General features: G+C 35.0%; 1 long non-coding RNA gene across 1 annotated transcript; it reads left to right on the forward strand.

Annotated features, from left to right (window-relative positions):
• Positions 1-336: 336 nt before the first annotated feature.
• LOC148266826 (uncharacterized) lies at positions 337-2,143 on the forward strand. The gene is made up of 2 exons (XR_015817493.1): positions 337-779; positions 1,875-2,143. It is a non-coding gene; the product is annotated as an uncharacterized LOC148266826 (long non-coding RNA).
• Positions 2,144-6,609: the final 4,466 nt, after the last annotated feature.

Genomic DNA, 6,609 nt, shown 5'->3' on the forward strand with positions numbered 1-6,609 from the left:
CCTCCATATCCAGATATTGTAATTTTAAAAATTTTCTTTTCTTTTAAACTAAACTATTTTACAGAGAGTTTTATTTTTTTGACATTTAAATATTTCATAACATTATTTTAAATTATTTTATTCTTTATTTATGCAAAAATAATCAGGAAAAAATTTCCAAATAAACAAAAGAAGAAAAAAATAGCGGGAATTCCAACAAAACATGTGAACTCTCAAGAAAAACCCTACAAGTCCACGACAATGCCCATGCCTAAATGCCAGCTCCATGAGGGGCTATCACGTCACAGGAAGGACATAGCACGCAAGCGGAGGCTATCACGTTGTGTGTACAGTGCGTAAGCCAGCGTGCATGCCTACAAACTGATAGGTTGTCTCGTCAGCTTGCAGCGCGTGACGCTATGCATAGTGACCTAGTGTGATCAATTGACGAACGGGTATCTCGTGCATCAGTTAATTAGCCTGACTAGGGGCGTGCATGGTTACCACGTGACATGCAAGCATGACACATAAGGTGGCCGAATGGCCTCTTGGTTATTTTGTGGTTGTTGAATGCCTATGAGATTCGCAACCTTTGTGTATATAAATTTCCTATTTAAACCCCTTTTCCCCATCATTTTCCTCACATTTTTCCACTTTCTCTTCATTCTCCTAAAATTGAGAGAGTTGGGTGAGGAATGAGGAGATCGAGAGTTTTAAATTATTTATGGTTTAAGAATCATCAAGGATACCTTTCCATCCTTTCCTATTAGGATATCATAAAGCTTCACGATTTCGATAAGGTATCTCTAGTATTTTCCTGTATGTTCTAAGTGAATTTATAGATAAATTAATAATGAATGTTGATTCATTCAGATGCATGAAAAGTGAATAGGTGTTTAAAATTGAATGTTTTTTTCGCATGACTATATGATTAGTTGTTTAAATGCATATTATAATCTATGAAATGAAATGACATGAATGTGCGAACTTAACCCTCTTCATTACCCTCGGGAAATAGTAGAGAGGGTTACTTCCTTTGGGCCCTGGCTCTGGAGAAAGATCTTATGGTAATGTTTGAGTATAAAGGCCTTTACATGTCAGAATTAGTTATTGAATCTCATTGGGTTGCATCATTGTTCGAGATTTTGAAATTATAGAGCAAGTACAAAGAACACAAAAATCTATTGAATTGTTATCACCAGATGGTTTATATTCTATCTCTTCCCTTATATCCGTATATAATTCTAAAAAGACATTGGTGAACCACTCCCTGTGAATGGTACGAGCATTCCCTCTCACAAGAGTAGATTCGTGTTCTAATCTGTAAGGGTCACATTGGTGATGTACGGTTATGGTCATTAGTCTATTTGATCTATAAGGGCCACAATGGCGAAGTATGACCATAGTCATAGTATGTACCAAATTGAATATTGAAATGAATGTCTCTGTACTTTAACAGTGGTTGTTGGAGATCCCTTCTGTCCCTAGTTAATATAAGTTAAAATGAGTTCGCATGAAGATCTGGAAAATACTTAAAAATCACTATTTATTAATACTCCTAATTTAAGATTCATGCATGGTAGTGTAATTCAGATTTCATGAGCACATGTATTTATTGTTCAGTTATTGCTATATTCTTGGTTGGTTCAACTAGTTTCTACATCATTGTCTTATAAGCTCTTATTGTTGTACTACTCTCTTTAAACTTAAAGCAATGTTTTCATAAAATTTCAAAGAAAACATGGTTTATGACGGGATTGAGAGGTAAGTTACTATGCTTTATATTAGTACTGTATTTAAAATCAAATAATCTTTTAAACTTTACTAATGTCCTATAAATACTATTTCCTTTACTGAGTTAATTGGAACTCACCCCAATCCATGCCCCCTGTCAGATGATGTTGAAAGAAGAACTCACTTGATGAGTTACCTATTGAGGCATGTTTGGACCCGTTTGCAGATCTCTAGAAGGATATTGTGTGCATTGTCTGTCCGAACTCTGATGAAAACCTCTTGTAATGAAGGAAGTGGTTCTCTATAGTAGTCTCATAGATATGTATTTTGATAGCCATTTTTTGGCCTCGTGTATTTAAACTTAGAAATATTTTTGTAAGGGATGTAAATCTTCCACTAAATCTATATATATTTATTATTCATACACTCATATCTATTATGTTATTGGACTTCCCTTATCACCAGGTATCGAGATGTTAGAGTTGGTATTAGAACATGATTTTGAGGCATCCCTTATGTCACGAATCGCTTCAATTCTTTTAGGACATGTCTAGAGCACACTTACACTTTTCATTTAATTAAATAACAAAAATTAACTTTCATTAATATATAGAGTCGCAGAAACGTTATATCCCTTGAATAATATACATAAGCTACAATATAATATGAGGCTCTAAAATTTTTCTTTTCTTATAATACAAAAGTACAAACTGGTAACCTGATCTCTGACTCCTCAACTTCTCTTTCGTATCACATACTATTCTGAAGGGGAATCCTCATTATCTGAAAATAATGGGAGAGTGAGATACACTATCCTAGTGAGTAGATATTATGACAACATAACTAATAGATGCAATATATATAATTTTCACAAACATCAAAACATATATATCCGATATACTTTTCTTTAAAACATATTCACTTTCATTGAAAATAGATGTACAATCAAAAATTGAAACCAGAATCGTGATTCAAAAAAAAAATTATTGCATTGTACAACGCACTACACTCTCACATGTACTTGATCACTCAGTAGGTGCAGTGTGCCACATTCTACAATGAGCCATATGTCTTAAAATTAGAAAATAGATACATTTCGCTATATTGTACAATGAGCTCCATTTCATCACCGTTATGAAGGGCCATTCATATCTTCTTGTTGTATAGGCACACACTTAACAATTAACACTTTTCATACACCCAAAAATTGAATGGTTATATATGGGTTCACACTCATAACTTTCTCACTACACCCGAAAATGGAATGGTTACGTAGGGGCACACTAAAGCCTACTATCATGCAGGTGCTTTTGGAACAACTCACATCAATAACGAATGAAGCACACTCATCAAAATCACTTTCCAAAACACATGGGCAAAATAACACTCAAAACATAATGATACGTTTACAAAACACTTGCACTTTATATATGAAAATACATATAACGCACTAGAAAATACTTGAAAACTACATAGGGCATGTAATTACAATATCCACTTACCTTGAGTTTGATGCAATCAATTTTAGATTTCTCTATTATGATAGAGTCTCCCCTTATATTTTCCTCAATTTTATCTAATCACTTCGTCAGAATATTCACTTAAAAATACTTTAATTTTTTCTTTTTATTTGAGTAGAATCTCCCCTTATATTTTCATCAATTTTCTATCGAAATCTTGGCAGCATCTTTCCTTAGAATTATCATTATTTTACACTAAAAAATATCCTCATGATAGGTAAATTTATTTTCTTGAAAAGAAACTTAAAACTACATACCTTGTAGGACATGTTGTTTTAACTTTGGTAGAGTCAAGGTGCCTATGTGCATCTGCGCGAGCGTGTGCGCTGGTAGGCTATCCCGTCAGCCTACAATGCACGCCTTCGCATGTGGTCGCCTAGTGTGGCCAATTGATGGACAATTATCCCATCTTTCCATCAATTAGCCTGAACGGGGGCATTCATGGCTGCCACATGGCATGCATGCACGACACACGGCTGAATGGACACTTTGATTGTTTCGTTGCCATTGATTGCCTATACAACCTAACAACCTTCGTTTACCCCAATTTCCTATTTAAACCCCACTTCCCCTTTATTTTCTCACATTTTTCCACCTTCTCTTCATTCTCCTAAAATTGAGAGAGTTAGGTGAGGAATAGGGAGATCAAGAGTTTTAAATTATTTATGGTTTAAGAATCATCAAGGATACCTTTCCATCCTTTCCTATTAGGATATTAAAAAGCTTCACGATTTTGGTAAGGTATCTCTAATATTTTCTTATACGTTCTAAGTGAATTTATAGATAAATTAATAATGAATATTGATTCATTCAGATGCATGAAAAGTGAATAGGTGTTTAAAATTGAATGTTTTTTCGCAATGACTATGTGATTAGTTATTTAAATGCATGTTGTAATCTCTGAAATAAAATAACATGAATGTACAGACTTGGCCCTCTACATTGGCTTTGGGAAATGGTAAGGTGGGTTATTTCCTTTAGGCCCCAGCTCTAGAGAATGACCTGATGACAAAGTCTATATATTAAGGCCTCTACAAGCCAGGATAAGTTTTTGAATCTCATTGGATTGCATCGTTGTTAGAGAATGTGAAATTATAATGCAAGTGGAAAGAATAAAAAAATTCATTGGATCGTTATCACTGGGGTTTTCTATTCTGTCTCTGCCTTTATATCCGTATCTAAGTCTAAAAATATGTTGGTGAACCACTCCTATAAATGGTACGAGCGTTCCCTCTAATAAAAGTGGATTCATGATTTCATCTATAGGGGCCACAACGGCGAAGTACAACTGTTGTCATTAGTTTATCTTATTTGTAGGGGCCATAGTAGCGAAATGAATTTGTCTGTACTTTCATAGTGGTAGTTGGGGATCCTTTCTATTCCCAATTGATATAAAGTCAAAACGGTATCACGGGAAGACCTGTAAAATATGTAAAAATCATACCATTTATTAACACTCCTAATTTAAGATTCAGGCATGGTAGTGTAATTTGGATTTCATGAGCATATATATTTGTTGTTTATTATTGCTATATTCTTAGTTGGTTCAACTAGTTTCTATAACATTGTCCCATAAGCTCTTATTATTGTACTACTCTCTTTAAACTTAAAGCAACATTTTTAAAATATTTCAAAGAAAACATAGTCCATGATGGATCGAGAGGTAAGTTACTATGGGTTACATTGATAATGAATTTGAAATCAAATAATCTTTTAAACTTTAGTAATGTCCTTTAAACACTATTTTCCTTACTGAGTTAATTTAAACTCACCCCAATCCATGCCCCCCCAGTTGATGTTGAAAGAAGAACCCACTTGATGAGTTACACATTGAGGCATGTTTGGACCCATTCTCTTTTGAAGGATGTTGAGTGCATTTTTTGTCCGCATTCGTATGATAAAAAAAAGTGGCTCTGTATAGTAGTCTCATAGATATGTATTTTGGTAGCCATTTTTTGGCTTTATAATTAAGGGATGTAAATTTTTCGCTAAATCTATATATATTTATTATTCATGCACTAATATTTCTTCTATTATTGAACTTCCTTTACCACCAGGTATCGGGATGTCAGACACATTGCGCCATGCATGGAAGGGAAAAAGAGGTGCTCACTGCATCACAAATGCATTCAAAAATGGTAAGCTGTGTAAGCCCACGAGCATACTAGGCTGCGCAGACGCGTGTACGCATGTCGCGCTGCGTAAGCACAGGCATGCCTGATGCATTGCACGAGCACCCGTGAGCACACTGTGTTTTGTGAGCGAACGAGCGAGTGTGCTGACATTCTATACCGTGTTAGCACACATATTCTGTATCGAGTGAGCACATGAAGTGACCTACACTTCTACATGCAAGGGCAATCTCTGACATGCCTACTATTTTTGGACTATTTGCCGCATGTGCACGATAATAAATATTCCACTTGGTTGTGTGACACTGTCAAGTGCTCCCGTGAGTTAAGAGGGCTTCATAGCTAGCCCTTACCTCACTTGTGTTGTGGGTGTAGTGATGGACTTTCCTTGTGGGCCTTGGACCAAAAAGGGCCTAAATTGATCATGTCATTTGTTTAGCTTCTAAGAGCCCAAATGAGAACTGATAGGTTTTTGGTAGGTCTAGGACTTGCCAATGGGCCTTACGAAGGCTCGAAAAATTAAATGGACCCTATCAGACAAGAAAATATTAGGAAAAAGTAGGGATGGGCCATAGATTAAATTAAAAGGGACCTTATAGGCTTTATACCATTAAACAGGCCTTGTTGGGCCTAGAAATAATTTAAATGTGCATTAGTGGGCCCAATAGGCTAATAGTGTTAATTTAGTATATTAATTAAAATGATATAATGAATTAGGTTCTTGCTTTAGGGCTAGTTATTAATTCTTATATAAATGTTAAAACAATAAAGAAAGTCGTAAATCTGTTTAATCATCATCATAGAAGGGTACTATTATTGATATGTTTACTGATTGTTGGTGAACCACTCCTTCTGATGGGTATGGTACTGGCTTTCCCTCTGACAAGAGTGGATCACAATTGACTGTAAGGATCACAGTGGCGAAATAATGCGGTGATCATAGAATTTATTTGTATTATTGTCTTCTAAACTAAATTATTTGCCCCATTCACAGTAGTAGTTGTGGATTTCCTCTTCCCTCCATTGGTATAGGTCTAAACGATTTCACGTGAAGGTCTATAAATATTGGAAAATTAAATTGAGTCAAAAAAATTGGAAAAGCCAATACTGTCTAATCATCTAGTCTTTGATTAAAAATTGCATGTTGTCCTAAATTAATTGTCTAGTCATGCACTTGATTATGAGGTTAGGATATAAGGGAATGGCTATTTTAAGATAACTTAAGTTTTACTATGAAATTTTCA

The sequence above is a fragment of the Carica papaya genome, chromosome 3 (genome assembly GCF_054855325.1).
Source record: "Carica papaya isolate Zhongbai chromosome 3, ASM5485532v1, whole genome shotgun sequence".
Classification (NCBI taxonomy): domain Eukaryota; kingdom Viridiplantae; phylum Streptophyta; class Magnoliopsida; order Brassicales; family Caricaceae; genus Carica; species Carica papaya.